The sequence below is a fragment of the Bos indicus x Bos taurus genome, chromosome 27 (genome assembly GCF_003369695.1).
Source record: "Bos indicus x Bos taurus breed Angus x Brahman F1 hybrid chromosome 27, Bos_hybrid_MaternalHap_v2.0, whole genome shotgun sequence".
NCBI classification, from domain to species: domain Eukaryota; kingdom Metazoa; phylum Chordata; class Mammalia; order Artiodactyla; family Bovidae; genus Bos; species Bos indicus x Bos taurus.
In genome coordinates this window covers 16,944,351-16,958,564 of record NC_040102.1, presented here as the reverse complement: position 1 = coordinate 16,958,564, position 14,214 = coordinate 16,944,351, and the positions used below count along the sequence as shown (strand labels likewise).

At 39.2% G+C, this 14,214-nt stretch overlaps 1 long non-coding RNA gene across 3 annotated transcripts in view; it reads right to left on the bottom strand.

The window, feature by feature from the left end:
- Positions 1-14,214, bottom strand: part of LOC113884970 — a 36,236-nt gene continuing 22,022 nt past the window's right edge. For 2 of the 3 annotated variants that reach the window (XR_003509072.1, XR_003509073.1), the window contains 2 exons: positions 13,974-14,171; positions 2-2,170 (listed from right to left, as the gene is read on the bottom strand). This is a non-coding gene — a long non-coding RNA (uncharacterized LOC113884970). Of the gene's footprint in view, positions 2,171-13,973; positions 14,172-14,214 lie in introns of all 3 variants that reach the window. The other variant, XR_003509074.1, reaches the window with a different exon arrangement.

The window sequence follows — 14,214 nt, the reverse complement described above, 5'->3', positions numbered from 1 at the left end:
CTGCCATTGCCTTCTCCTCTATTAGTATGTAAAACTCAACTAAAATCTTCTTTTAAATTATATAGAGAATAGCATATATATGTTTCAAGCCAGGCAAATCTCCTATTAACAGATTTAATTTCCAGTAATCAAATAAACCATCTTTCTCAAAGCATCATCAAAAAAATCCAGTTGTCTTGTCTCAGCCATTTCATTAGCTGATATCCAGAAATGAACTGACACCTTTAGAACTCTTATAAATATTGTTTGCAAAATATATTTTACTTGAGTGATTTTTCCTCATGACCTCAAATAACTTAATGACTCAACTGTTTTTCTTCATATAATACTGACTGCCTTTCTGCCAAAGTCAGAAATCCTTTCACCCTGTGACATGCTGCCTTCTACCCCTTGCTACCAAAACCTCCAGGTTCCTAAAACATCAATGTATCTTTTACCTAAACTTGCCCTTTGAGGTAATGCATGCTTTTGAGTCATCTGTCTTTAATTTCCTTTGTCAGTTTTTCTCCCACTCTAGTTTCAGTTAAATATCACCTGGCATTCATGACATTACCGTGATCGCGATATTGTGAATGCCATCTAAAGAGTTTCCATATTCTGCACCTCCCCTAGAGATTACCTCCCATCTCCGGGAAACACTTTGGCTTCTGAGTTCTAGTTTCTTATGTCACTAATAGCTGACACTCATCCTGATTGAGGGAGTCCTGCCTGCCAGAAGTAAATGATTCCATTTAGGATGGAATAAAATAATGGTGTTGCTAATTATACCCACTACTTATTGAGTACTTGATACATGCAAAGCAACCTGCTGAGTTCATTTCTTCCTCATGGCGATCTAATGAGAATGTATTCTTGGGACTTTCCTGATGGTGCAGTGGCTAAGATTTCATGCTCCCAATACAGGGAGCCAGGGTTCGATCCCTGGTTTGAAAACTAGATCTCACACGCTGCAACACCTGGGATGGCCAAATAAGTAATTTTTTTTAAAGAATATATTCTTTTCCTTAGAAATTGTCAAGGTGAGGAATTAGGCACCAAGACACAAAGTCATTTGCCCACCATCACCAGCAGATAACAAAGTGGAGATTTCAACCCAGGCAGCCTCACTCCAGAGCCTGCTTGCCCAGCAATATTAGAGTGTCCATGGTCCTTTGCGGGGACAGTACTGAGAAGGCAGAGTAGTGGGCAGCAAGCAAACGAGAATGGATGGGCTTCCCGGATGAGCAGTGTCCACTGTGTCCCAGACCCCACGGTTGTTTGAAAAGGATAAAAATCAGTGTGAAGGGGGTATCAAGGATGAATGCTTTCAAGACTAAATTCATTTTACTCAATCTCAGTGTATAAGAATACAGATGGCTACATAATTTCAGCTGGTCTGTGTAAATGATTAGCAAAACAACTCAAACCCATGGCCTATGGGGAAACTGCCAGTGTGGTTCCAGATGTTCAGAAGATGTGCTCCCTGGACTAAGCCAGGCAGGGTCCCTTAGGTGAGTTAGTGCCATTCTGTGAATCACCCCCCAAATGTGTAGGCTATGTACTGTATTTTTATTTATTAAGCAACCATGAAAGACAAAGCTGCAGAGGATTCCCAGAGCGCCAATAAACAATAAAAGAAAGCCCAACTGTTGTTTTGTTCACATTTCAGTTTTCCCACATGCCCCTCTCCTCAAACTACAAAACTGCTGTTCATCCCCATGTTGACTTAAATGAAAAGCAGTAATCTGTTGGCATCAGTTTCTTTTAGGAGCAAATAGCAATGAAGCTTGCTATTTAAATCTTCCTTCCATTGATGCACATGAGTATTTAAATTGCACAGTTAAAAGTAATGAGCACTTAGTACGATTTTCTGCCGGCATCAAACTGCTCTCTCCCATTATCTAAGAGAAGGTATTCCATTCCGAGCTTCTCAGATGAAATAGGAGAGACTTCTTACCTGTTTTTCTTTTTTATTCTCGTAATTCCTTGGTTCTCCCAAGTCTTAGCCCAACTGCTATTAATTCTTGCATGCTTTCTTTACATGCTAAAGACCTCCTTGAAGCTGTCTCAGCAATAATGCTTTCTTCTTGCTTTTAAAAGAGCGGTCAAGATAAGTCAATCCACAACATATGTGTTTTCTCTGTCATTCTTCCTCTAAATCAGTGATAGTAATTTCTTCTGCTGTGAAATCCTTTATAAAACAGTAAAAAAAAAACAAAAAAATAGCATATTTTACTTGTAGCTTAATATGTGACTTGCTGTTTTGCCAAGCAGTGATTTCCAGTCAGATGTGTCACAGTGAAAAAAAAAGTAATGATGACTTAAAAATAAGCTTGCTGATGTTTGATGACCCAGGCTTTGCAGGGTGGCTTCACCCAACCACTAATTCTCCACATTAAGAAGGACTGAGCCTCAAAGATCTCAGTGTCTATTCTTCAGTTACTGTGCTTTGTCTTCCCTCTTTGAACCAGTGAAGTCGCTCAGTTGTGTCCGACTCTTTGCGACCCCATGGACTGTAGCATCCAGGCCTCTCCATCCATGGGATTTTCTAGGCAAGAGTACTGGAGTGGGTTGCCATTTCCTTCTCCAGGGGATCTTCCCGACTCAGGGATTGAACCCAGGTCTCCCGCATATTACAGGCAGTTGCTTTACCAACTGAGCTACCAAGGAACCCTTGGTCTTTGGGCTGGATACATTGTAACACGAGGTGGGATAATGGCCCATCCAGACTGGTGCCTGGAGTCAGTGGTTCCTTTTATACTGAACAGTGTCCATCTGGCTGATGGTCTGCTCTCTGTCCTACCTCCCATCACCCCAGGCCGTCCGGAGCGGGTCTTCCTCACTGTTTCAAGGAGCAACAGGGAACCCACACATCTCACAAGTTTCTTCTGTGAACAGATCTTCACCTAACATACGCTAGGATCTGCTCATTCCCAGGAAGTCCAGCCACTAACCCACCACACACCCCTCACCTGCCCGAAATGACTTGGTATTACACTACAGTATGCTTTTTTTTAAATAAGAAAATATTTTTTTAAAACAGGAAAACCAAGTGTGAGTCCAACATTAACTCACTGTTTTTTGGAATATGCTAATATATAGCATTGAAACGACATAAAAATAGATATTTGTGAGTTTTTAACAAGCAGTCAAGGAAGCTTGAAAATGCAATATTTAAGTAATTTAACCAAGCATTAGTCTGTGTGTGTGTGTGTGTGTGTGTGTGTGTGTGTGTGTGTGTGTGTGTGTGTGTGAGTCACTTAGTCGTGTTCAACTCTTTGCGATATCAGGGACTGCAGCCCACCAGGCTCCTCTGTCCATAGAATTTCCCAGGCTAGAATACTGGAGTGGGTAGCTATTCCCTTCTCTAGGGGATCTTCCCACCCAGGAATCAAACCCATGTCTCCCGCATTGCAGGCAGATTCTTTACCAGCTGAGCCACGAAGGAGGCCCTCATGAGTCTATATTTAACATTAAACATTAAATACAGAGAGGAGAAAACTTCTCAACTCTCTCAATGTAACTTGCCAACAAAAGGATTCATGTTGTAGTTTCATTAATTTTTTAACATTATTTAATATTATTTTTAAATATATGTCAATATATATGATATTTAAAGCATGGTAAGACACATATCTACTTAGGTACCATTGTACATGATCAATAGCCTTGCTATTCTGTTGATTTTTTATAGTTATGTAAAAATATGAATGTTACTAAACAGTATGCTATTCTGAAAGAGATGGGAATACCAGACCACCTGACCTGCCTCTTGAGAAATCTGTATGCAGGTCAGGAAGCAACAGTTAGAACTGGACATGGAACAGACTGGTTCCAAATAGGAAAAGGAGTACGTCAAGGCTGTATATTGTCACCCTGCTTATTTAACTTATATACAGAGTACATCATGAGAAACGCTGGACTGGAAGAAACACAAGCTGGAATCAAGATTGCCAGGAGAAATATCAATAACCTCAGATATGCAGATGACACCACCCTTATGGCAGAAAGTGAAGAGGCTTCCCTCAAAAGCCTCTTAAGGAAAGTGAAAGTGGAGAGTGAAAAAGTTGGCTTAAAGCTCAACATTCAGAAAACGAAGATCATGGCATCCGGTCCCATCACTTCATGGCAAATAGATGGGGAAACAGTGGAAACAGTGTCAGACTTCATTTTGGGGGGCTCCAAAATCACTGCAGATGGTGACTGCAGCCATGAAATTAAAAGACGCTTACTCCTTGGAAGGAAAGTTATGTCCAACCTAGATAGCATATTGAAAAGCAGAGACATTACTTTGCCAACAAAGGTCCGTCTAGTCAAGGCTATGGTTTTTCCTTTGGTCATGTATGGATGTGAGAGTTGGACTGTGAAGAAGGCTCAGTGCCGAAGAATTGACGCTTTGAACTGTGGTGTTGGAGAAGACTCTTAAGAGTCCCTTGGACTGCAAGGAAATCCAACCAGTCCATTCTGAAGGAGATCAGCCCTGGGATTTCTTTGGAAGGAATGATGCTAAAGCTGAACTCCAGTACTTTGGCCACCTCATGTGAAGAGTTGACTCATTGGAAAAGACTCTGATGCTGGGAGGGACTGGGGGCAGGAGGAGAAGGGGACGACAGAGGATGAGATGGCTGGATGGCATCACTGACTCGATGGATGTGAGTCTGGGTGAACTCCGGGAGTTGGTAATGGACAGGGAGGCCTGGTGTGCTGCAATTCATGGGGTCGCAAAGAGTCAGACACGACTGAGCAACTGAACTGAACTGAACTGAATTCCCCTTTTATAATGATTGAATCACACTACAATATATGTGGAGATTTGTGTGATTTTCTTTTATTTCTCAATATTAACCTTTTGAGCTGCATGCATAAATTTGGGAATCTAATTTTTTTATTCTGTTCTTAGAAGGCAAAGAGTTGCTTCCAGGTTATTGCTTTTGTGCAAATGCAGCCATGACCATTATTGTACATATCTTCTGGTACATATAGCAAAAAAGTTTCTTTAAAGTATATTCCAGAGTGGAATTGCTGTTTTTAGGTAATATACATATATACTTTAACTAGGTAAAGTCAAAATTTTTCCCAAAGAACTACTGGTTAATGAGATTAATGAGATTAACAAGATTAATGAGAACCTAATCTTCTGAACACCTATAATCTTAGATTTAAAAATTATTCCAGAAAGTTGGATGTCAAATGTCAGTTGTGATTTTATCATTATTCATCTGATTCCTAAGTAACAGTTTTTTGTATCCTCCAGGAGTTGGTGATGAATAGGGAGGCCTGGTGTGCTGCAACTCATGGGGTTGCAAAGAGTCGGACATGACTAAGCAACTGAACTGAACTGAACTGAGCCATTAATGAGTCCTCTACCCTGAACTGCCTGTTCGCACTTTTACATATTGTTCTATTGGGTTGTTTGCTTATATATTCAATTTTATATGTTCTTTACACTTTTATTAGCTACAGTTTAATGTGTGGCTGATATTGTGTCCCGTTTGCAAGTTTTCTTGCTCTGTTTTAATCTTACATTTAAGTCATATTGGTTCCAAAGAACCATTTTGAAAATTTTACTGGCAATACCAAGAATCTGTGGACCAATCCGGGGGAAAACTGACAGATTTATGATACTGAGCTCTCCCTATCAATATACATGGTCTAATTTTTCATTTATTTAGGTCTTCTTTGATTTCATTCAGCTAATATCATTCTATTCTTCATAAGAGACTCATATATTGCTTTTAATTTTATTCTTATGACACATTTTTGCTGCATTTGTATGTGCTATCTCTTATTCAGCAAATCCTAAGCATTATTTGCTAATATATAAAAATAAAATTGACTTTAATACCTTGAATCTTCTATTCAGCAACGCTGTTAAATCTCTTATGAATCCCATTGATTTTGGGAAGACTTTGGGTTTTCTCCTCCCTTTAAGATAAGGATGGTATAGTGGTACACCCTGGAAAAGGCTGGGAGAAAAGAATAACCCCTTCAGATCTGAGATACATGTGATTAGCTATATAACCCTGATAGAGAGGAAAATGTGAACAACGCAAAAGCCAGTCAGGTACCCTCAAACTGCAGAATCTCTGAGGAGCTTGTGTAGAAGATGCCTAGGGATTTTTGTCGTTGTCCATTCATTGTTCAACTTTGAATCAAACCATTCAAGAACCTCCTCCACAGATTTGTTGTTCTCTGCTATCTTCTGGTTCAAAAATTGTTGACTAATTCATTAAAAATGTATTTTTTTTTACCTTTTAAAGAGTAAATTAAATATAGTAGTACATAAAATAGACAAAATGATAGCATTTTAGGTGAATACAGCATGTTTTGAAAACATCTCTATGTCAAGTTCAATTTTGTGCAACAAATATTGATTGAGGGCTTTCTATAGGCAAGACTCTGACCCATTAAGAAAAGTATTTGTTTGGTTATCCTGTGCCAGGAAAAATTAAGAAGACAGTAAATTTTACTAATATAAGCCATCAATCTCAGAAATAGAAATAACGCTCACCCCCATCTTTACTCTGTAATAGGTTTATCACCCTGATTTATTGGATAATTGACTAATCCATCTTGCATATGTAGACAAGAATTCATCAACCTGAGATACTTAAATGTATTCATCATTGAAAGAAAACTCCAACTAGCTAGGCATTATGTCCTAATTCATTAGCAATGGTCATCACTCAACACTTTCAAGAGAAAAGTCATATAAAAGAAATGCTTATGAGAATTCTTTTTCTGACTCAATGAAAATTCTAACATTTTCAATTCATGTCTAAAACGTGGAAATACTATGGTAATATTTAGCCTGAAAAGTGTTAGTTGCTCAGTTGTGTCCAACTCTCTGTTGACCCCATGAACTGTAGCCCACCAGGCTCCTCTGTCCATGGGATTCTCCAGGCAAGAATACTAGAGTGAGTAACCATTCCCTTTTCCAGGGGATCTTCCCAGCTCAGGGATTGAACCTGGGTTTCTTAAATTGCAGGCAGATTCTTTACCATCCGAGCCACCAGAGAAGCCTAATATTTAGCCTGTGTGTGTGTGTCCTAAGTAGCTTCAGTTGTGTCCAACTCTTTGCAACACCGTACGGACCTAGCCTGCCAGACTCCTCTGTCCATGAGATTCTCCAGGCATCAATATTGGAGCGGGTTGCCATAACCTCCTCCAGGGGATCTTCCCAACTCAGGGATCGAATCCACATCTCTTACATCTCCTGCAGTGGTAGGCAGGTTCCTTAATAGTTTTAGGGACATAATTTCTAGTAGCAAGGAAACAAATCTTTGTAAGCATAAGAAATTTCTGAACATGTTGTAGATTTTCAATAAATGTTATTTTCTCCTTTTCCTCCTTGTGGTGTGTGTTTTGGGGGAGTAGGGAAGTTATATCTTTCAGAGGAGGTAACACTTCGAAGACTCAATTAGATGTTAAGTATTTAAAATATTTAAAAGATTTAATGCTCTTCCATTTAGTTCATTTATTTGAGCTACTCAAGTCTTCTATACCTGCTACATCTGCTAGCAATACAAAAATATATTTATTTAGAATCAATGCAAACAATACTGAAATATATTTGGTAAAATTCCAAACCCTCCACTATTGCTACCAATCTTATTTCCCTCCCCAGAAGGAATAAAAGCAGTGTACTTTGTGACTTTAGAATGTTTCTTTATGCATTTACATAGATGGATTCATTGGAAGGACTGTTGTTGAAGCTCCAATACTTTGGCCACCTGATGCAAAGAGCCAACTCACCGGAAATGACTGTGATCCTGGGAAAGATTGAAGGCAAAAGAAAGGAGTGGCAAAGGATGAGATGGTTAGATAGTATCACCAACTCAACGGATATGAATCTGAGCCAACTCCAGGAGAAAGTGGAGGACAGAGGAGCCTGGAGTGCTGCAGTCCATGGGGTTGCAAAGAGTTGGACAGGACTTAGCCACTGAACAACAACAGAGTCATTCATAAATGGATAAAATGTTACATAATTTAGAATAACTGTGTTTCAGTATAAATGGAATCAAATATTTATGCAAAATTTAGGTCTTAAAATGTTTCCATGTTTTATTTGAAAAATATAAATATGGAAATATTGCTTTCTCAGCTGCCACAGAGTAGTTTAATATAGTTTAGGATATTGTCTAACCATTCACTTACTGATGAAAAGTTATAATATTTACATCAATCTATGAATATGTTTTAGATCATCCTGGTGTGAATATCCTTATAGATGCCTCCTGTAACAGAAGTGAGCAAGTGTGTACTAAAGATACTTGGACATTATATTTTCCCTAAGGGAAAGAAAGGCCTAGAAATTACATACGCTGTCCTTCAATCTACAGAACGCATCCAGAAGATTCCTTTAAATTCAGTTATGTGTTTCTCAACATGTCTGTCTAGTAAGTTCCTATGCCCGTGCACTCCGTCTCTTGCCAGTTCAGTTAGCTCTATCAGATTGTGGAAGATTTGTTTTCTAGATTAAAACTTTAGCCATGATTTCTAGTATCCCAGGACTGCCTGATGCGCGATACAAGCAATAATGTAGCTGATAGGAAAAAACTGCTTAAATTTGGCTGAATTCAGGTTAGCTGAAAATAAGCTATTTAACTCAACAATTTGTGCAAAAATGAATACATATAAGAACTGTTATTTTGTTAAATATTGTGCAACCACCTATTGACTTTTGTAATATTGTACAGATAATTTTCTAAAATGCAATGTGTATTATATCATATATAAACATTGATGTTTTGTCAGTAAAATTTATACAGCATTGTTTTTTTACCTTACCATATTTTATTTAGGCTATTTTGTTTCATGTTGCTAGACATTTGAATTTTTCCTGTATGTTAGTTTCTAAGCAAAATTTTCCTCTAATTTTGCAATAGCAATTATTAGGCATTCTCTGCTTATTTCATTATTTTTTACCTATACTTCTAATCCATTCTTAGATAATGCCCACTCTTTCAGCTTTCATGGAGAAACGTTGTTGTTCAGTCACTCAGCCATCTCTGAATCTTTTGAGACCCCATGGACTGTAGCCCACCAGGCTCCTCTGTCCATGGGATATCCCAAGCAAAAATACTGGAATGGGTTGCCATTTCTTCCTCCAGGGGATCTTCCCAACCCAGGGATTGAACTCATGTCTCCTGCACTGGCAGGCAGATTCTTTACTGACATTGCTATGCTAAGTCACTTCAGTCGTGTCCCACTCTGTGTGACCCCATAGACGGCAGCCCACCAGGCTCCCCCATCCCAGGGATTCTCCAGGCAAGAACACTGGAGTGGGTTGCCATTTCCTTCTCCATGCATGAAGGTGAAAAGAGAAAGTGAAGTCGCTCAGTTTTGTCCGACTCTTAGTGACCCCATGGACTGCAGCCTACCAGGCTCCTCCATCCATGGGATTTTCCAGGCAAGAGTGCTGGAGTGGGGTGCCATTGCCTGACATTAGATTAACTCATATAGCAAACAAAAGTGGCTTACATTAAAAAAAAACGAAACTGCTTAATTTTTTTTCCACTTGTACAAAAAGGAAAATAGAGTCAGATAAACAGAATAGGCATTCAGTTCAGTCGCTCAGTCGTGTCCAACTCTTTGCGACCCCATGAATTGCTACATGCCAGGCCTCCCTGTCCATCACCAACTCCCGGAGTTTACTCAGACTCATATCCATCGAGTCAGTGATGCCATCCAGCCATCTCATCCTCTGTCGTCCCCTTCTCCTCCTGCCCCCAATCCCTCCCAGCATCAGAGTCTTTTCCAATGAGTCAACTCTTCGCATGAGGTGGCCCAAGTACTGGAGTTTCAGCTTTAGCATCATTCCTTCCAAAGAAATCCCAGGGCTGATCTCTTTCAGAATGGACTGGTGGGATCTCCTTGCAGTCCAAGGGACTCTCAAGAGTCTTCTCCAACACCACAGTTCAAAAGCATCAATTCTTCGGCGCTTAGCCTTCTTCACAGTCCAACTCTCACATCCATACATGACCACTGGAAAAACCATAGCCTTGACTAGACAGACCTTTGTTGGCAAAGTAATGTCTCTGCTTTTCAATATGCTATCTAGGTTGGTCATAATTCCTTCCAAGGAGTAAGCGTCTTTTAATTTCATGGCTGCAGTCACCATCTGCAGTGATTTTGGGACCCAAAAAATTAAAGTCTGACACACTGGTCATAACAAACACCCTCTTCCAACAACACAAGAGAAGACTCTACACATGGACATCACCAGATGGTCTACACCAAAATCAGATTGATTATATTCTTTGCAGCCAAAGATGGAGAAGCTCTATACAGTCAACAAAAACAAGACCAGGAGCTGACTGTGGCTCAGATCATGAACTCCTTATTGCCAAATTCAGACTTAAATTGAAGAAAGTAGGGAAAACCACTAGACCATTCAGGTATGACCTAAATCAAATCCCTTATGATTATACAGTGGAAGTGAGAAATAGATTTAAGGGACTAGATCTGATAGATAGAGTACCTGATGAACTATGGACTGAGGTTCGTGACATTGTACAGGAGACAGGGATCAAGACCATCCGCATGGAAAAGAAATGCAAAAAAGCAAAATGGCTGTCTGGGGAGGCCTTACAAATATCTGTGAAAAGAAGAATAGGCATAACTGCCTTTAAATTGTTATTTTCAAAGTAGAAAAATTCTATCCTTCAAATTTCAGTTTTTTTTAAATTAATGATTCATTATTGGCTTATTTTCCTATTTTTCCATATTTAAAGAGAAATGTATATTTTATTTAAAATGGAAAAACATAATTTTCTATTTCAAAAATACAAGTTTTTAAGCATTTTAAAATAGAAAAATATAAAAGGGAGCACAAAGCTGTATAATCTTACCTATGCAAACTATTAACCTTTTAATTATCTGTACAAATTGCTTTCTAAATACAAAGTATGTTTATTATATATTATTTAAATATTTGTATCTCGGTTGTTAGCAAAATGGGGATCGTACCATTATTTTGTAACCTACCATAATTTATTCAGGCAATTTACCAAATGATATTTACTTTATTCCAACATCTTCATAACTTAAACAGAGTGTGCAGAAATAATTTTATTATGAATTTGAAATGTGAAAACAAAAAGACTGAGACTAAGGTGAATTGATTGGTTAAATATGAGAGAACATGACTGAAATGATATTAAATATTAAAAGACAAAAAAGTAGAAAAATACCTATCAATGGAAAAGAACATGTAATGATTTATTAAGGTCTGCAAAATGTCCCAAGGTGCACCAAGTATAACTAATACTAAAAAAAAAAAAAATAAAAGCAGTGTCTAGGAATTCTCATTTAAAGCCCATCATCATTTCAGCCAAAATGACCTGCTGACCAACTTGCTTTTAACTAAATTGCTTTCAGCGAAATTATGTTCTATAAAATTGCATTTGTCCACACTGCTTTTCCTAAGCTTTTTTTTAAATTATTTTTTAATGGTCAAATTATATGTTGCTGTTGGGACAGATTTGGGAATCTAGAAGCCACTTTTCCCCCATGCTTAGTTCTTTTCTCTATCTCTGCATCTCTCTGTCTCTCTGATCATCTTTATCCTCAGATTTCATCATTGATCAATTTCTATCCCTGGACCATGAGATTCTTCCTGTGAATATAAATGTCATTTGAAAGATTACCTTCTTCATACCAGACCTTCAGAAATAACTCTTTTGAGTTATGGCTGTTTAACCACAGAATATCTTAACTCACCTAGTTTTAGGATGTTCCCTTCAGTCCTTTTTCAAACGAAATTTCATGCCTCATGTTGTTATCTCTCCTTATAAGATAAAGACCAGGGCTTCCCTTGTGGTACAGTGGATGAGACTCTGCCTGCCAATGCAGGGGACACAGGTTTGATCCCTGGTCCAGGAAGACCCCTCGTGCCGCAGAGCAACTAAGCCTGTGCATCACCACTGCTGAAGCCCATGTGCTGCAGCTGCTGAAACCTGTGCACCGAGAGCCTGTGCTCTGCAACGACAAGCCACTTCCCTGTGAAGCCAGGCACCTCCATGAAGAGAAGCCCCGCTGGCTGCAACTAGAGAAAGCCCACATGCAGCTACAAAGACCCGGTGCATCCATAAACAAATACATACTTTAAAAATCCTTTAAAAAACAAAAAGGATGAAGACTAAATATTTTAAGTGAACTCCTGAATAAAACGTGGTGCTGTATAACCAACGAACAAATCAACTAGGCTACTCCGTCACTCACTGGAGCATTTTACAATAGCACACGCTTTCCACATATACCAGGAACACTCTATTCCCCCCACCTTCTGGCTTCATCCTCCAGTTCCCAAAGCTGTCTGCACAATGTTACTGCCATAATAACAATGCAATAGGAAAAAAAAAATTATCACTGTGCCAGTATTCACAGCCTTTCTCTCCTGAATTCCAAAGATTCTTGTTTGAAAGGCCATCTCTTGACTTCTTCTCTGTAGCTCCAATCCAAACAGCAGGCCGCCTGTGATACTGCGCTTTCCCAGTAGCTGTACCAAGAGCAAGAGAATGCTGAAGAGTCGCAGGGCAGAGGGTCTGGTGACTGAGGTGTGGTGGACACGGTGCATGAGAGTGTGAGTGAGGCTTATGAGGTGGGGGGAACAAGTGAAGCAGAGGAGCAAAGTGGCATGAAGGAACAGGAAATTTTTACTTTTGTGATGTGTGGTTTTCATGAATGTATAATATTGAAAGAGGAGATTATATTTGAAAGCATTTGTGATAAAACCTCCTATGTCATGGACAGAGTGAAATGGCCTGGCTGGATTTGTTAAGAAGGTGAAAAGCAAAATGATGCCTCAGAGCTTCTGGAGTCAGATTAGTGTTTCCTTTCAACATGATTTTGAGAGACTGGATCATGTGTAGACATGGCTTATAAATATCATCACCTGGTCAAGAGCACAATAACATGTCCTGACCACTCTCACACAGGTAAAATTAGAATTAAAAACCATCCTCCAATTGATGACAAATTCCCAGGGATCACTCTAATGCCAAGGGGCAAATCTGGCTCCCTTGCCATGTTTTTTGCTTCAACCATCGAACAGAAATTTGCACAACAATCACCAACTACATTCCAACTCAAATTTCTCTCAGCTCTATAACCAACCCATACCCTATTTTGTATTAATCCCTTTCAGCCTATCCACATCACACTCAGCATCTCACTTAAGAAGGGAACACAAATCTGTCATCTGAGCAATACTGAAGTCTTGCTGGAACATGACGAGCTGCAGTGTTTAGGAAATTGCATTGTTCTGGAGAGAGGAATCTGAGAAATCTACAAATCTCTCCATACCTTACAGCATCCTTTCATCACTCCCACGCCAAAGGGGACCAGAGCTCACACTGGCAGTATCGGGAGGGGAATAGCCCTGTAAATATATTAGATGTTAGGTTCAAGTGCTGCAACAGTGGCAGCAAGATTTTTGCACATATTTTCAAAAGAAATCTACCATAGTATAAGGCTACCCTCGAGAACTCATCTGGACCTACTTTGTAAACTCCCCGTATCTCTCACTTTTCCTTGTTACTGCTGTCTGTTATGACTCCTCAGAAGCATATCTTTATGTTTGCCCTTATTATTTCATTTTCAATATCCTGTCATATGAAAGTTGTCCTTAAGTTCATGTTTCCCCTAAAAATGCCTGTTTTGTTCACGGCTACATTCCTGGCACATAGGACAATGTTGGTACGTAGTACATGTGCCCATTTGAGAGTGCCTGTATCCTATCTCTTCTTTACTCCAAAAGCCCAAACAATACCTGCCATGGTAGTATAAAGGATCTGCACTGATTTTAATTATCAGAGGAAAAAATTCATAAAAATTCATAGTAGTTAAGTTAAAGATAGGAGAAAGTGCAGAAAAATCCTCTGTTAAGATAAAGAACTAGGACCAAATGATGTTTTGCAGTTGTTTACAATGCTCTAGGAGCTGAAGTTTGTAAAGAAACCATAACTAGTAATTTCGAAGAATGCAGTTACCTGCGTTAGGGTGGTCAGGAAAGGACCCTCTGAGGATCTTATTTTCATTACGAGAACCAAGTAACAAGAGCAGAGAGCCATGTGCAAACTTGAGAGAAGATCATTCCAGGTACAAAAAGAGCAAGTTCAAAGGTCCTGAGGCAGGGGGAAGCTCAGCAAATTCTAATAATAGGGCTGGCGAATCAAGTGAAGATAGATCTGTGGGGAGAAGAAGCATCATTAGTGTTTGCCAGTCTGAAGA